Here is a 2,283-nt window from a genome sequence, read left to right as displayed (position 1 = left end):
GAAGCCTTTGACTATCTATGAGCAGCAGTTAGATTGCAGAGAGAGCAGGATAGCTTGTGAGTTGATTATTTTTTAAATCTGAACATATTTCCACTTGTATGATAATATAGAGGTTGGGGTTTTAGGCTGAGGCTTTCCTTGGGTTATTTCTTCTGTGTTATGTGTGATTGAATCTTCTTCTCTGTCATATGTGTTCTATTTGATCTTTCTCAAAATCAATTAAGCTTCCGCAAGTTTGATTGTAGAAGTAGATTAAGTATTTTGCTTTAGCACATTGCATAATCAGTTTAATCTACGATGAATTTTCTACATGGTATCAAAGCAAAGGTGATCAAGGTGAAGAACAATATACAAGAAGGGAGAAGCTCGAAGTTTGAGGTTCCTGAATATAGAAATCGAGTTCTTATCACATCTCAATTTCACCAATGGCATTCAACGGTTTAAGACTCGAATATGCTCTTGATGGCAGTTCAAATTATATAGCCTGGAAGGATCGCATGGAAGCAGTATTATAGGATAACGATCTAAAGGACTTCATTGATCAAGAAGTCCCCAAGCCGACTGATGCTACTGAATTGGCAGAATGGAAGAAATGTGTGGCTAGAGCAAGGAGAATCCTTCTGGAGGGAGTTCGAGATGACATAGTCTCAAGTCTCCTTGGGAAGGAGACACCATTTTTGATGTGGAAAACATTGAAAGATCTATATTAGAATAGCAGCGATCAGAGGAAGCTGGCGTTGAAAGATAAGCTTCGGAAAATCAAGTGTGAAAAGGGCGACACGATCTCTACGTATTTGAACAAGCTCACCACCTGTAGGGATGAACTTGGAAGCATAGGGATCACGACTGCTGATGATGACATGGTGAGTCTTGCACTCCTCGATCTTCCTAAGAGCTAGCATAACTACCAAGACTCGGTTAATGGAAGAGAAAAACTGCCAGATTGGGAACGAATTTGGTCGGATCTGATGTAGGAGGAGATAAGAAGAAGCACCAGAGATGGTTCCTCATCAAAGCAAGATGATGAGGACAATCTAGCCTTAGCGAGTAAGGCAAGGAAAGGAAAAGGGAAGGCGTCCCAACCCAAATCTGGTTCTTCCCATGGTGGGAAGAAGTTTGACAAATCGAAAGTGCGATGCTTTCATTGTCATGAAGTGGGCCATTTTTCTACAAATTTTCCACTGAAGAAATCCAAGATGGGATCCAAGGAAGGATCTAAAGGTGAGGCATTTATCTCACAGTTCGAGTTGGATTTCACCCTCTTCACATGCATGCTTTCATCCATGGTGGGATGTGGTTGGTTTCTTGACAGTGGAGCTTCTTTCCACATGACCGACGACAAGAGTTTGTTCAATACCTTGGAGGAGAAAGATCTCCAGATACTCATAGCGATGGGTAATGATGAAAAGTATAGTGTCTCAGGTGTAGGCACAATTGTTTTTCAGAGGGAGCATGGAGCTCGCATTACCTTGACCGATGTTAAGTATGTACCAGGACTGAAGAGAAATTTGGTGTCGATCGCAATGATAGAAAACAAAGGCTATGATGTAGTCTTCAGTAAGGGAAAGGTTTTCCTTTGACACATCACCACTAGATAGGTGAAGCAGATCAGTTCAGGAGTCAAGAACTTGTATGCTCTTGAGGTTCAAGATGCATACAGAACCTTGAGGAGAAAGGAAACTTTTGGAGACTTGGTGGTTGAGAGGGAGAGTAAATTACCTCTCAACATGCAACCGCAGAAGAAGTCTCAGACAATTGTGGAGGAGCCACAATTGGTGAAGCAACTTCAGGAGGTTGTGGAGTAGCCACAACTAGAGAAACTAAGAGGAGATCAAGTGGAGGCATCTACTCATGCAGATACCTCCAGTAGGGGGAAATTTCGAGCCAAGCGGGCAGAGGGATCGCATGTATCCATACCTCCAGGTCGGAGGTGGGGCGATGTGGAGTGGCAGTCCCAAGAAGGTTGGAATAGGGGCAGGATCATTGAGGTACCCAACCTCTTTGATTAGACCTTGCTACGGGAGCCCCGACGAGGAGTAGCAGGACTGGCTGATTGGGTAGAGACGAATGTGGATGGAGTGGCAGAGAGAGCTACAGTGCAGGAGTCCCAAGATAGTGCAGAGCTAGGAGGCTGTAGTAATGCGAGAGGCACAGGAGTGTTGCACCAGTGCAGGATGGCACAGAGAGGTGTGCAATGGTGCGAGATGCAGGGAGTTGTTGCAACAGCGCAAAGGTCAGAGAGGGACCTTCAACATCAGAGGGTGTTTCTAGCCCAACAGAGAG

This window comes from Pinus tabuliformis, chromosome 1_1 (assembly GCF_031772625.1).
Source record: "Pinus tabuliformis cultivar Carrire ecotype Pingquan chromosome 1_1, CPIR1, whole genome shotgun sequence".
In the NCBI taxonomy this organism is placed as follows: domain Eukaryota; kingdom Viridiplantae; phylum Streptophyta; class Pinopsida; order Pinales; family Pinaceae; genus Pinus; species Pinus tabuliformis.
The sequence above is the reverse complement of the archived record's forward strand: the minus strand, read 5'-3'. Positions refer to the sequence as shown.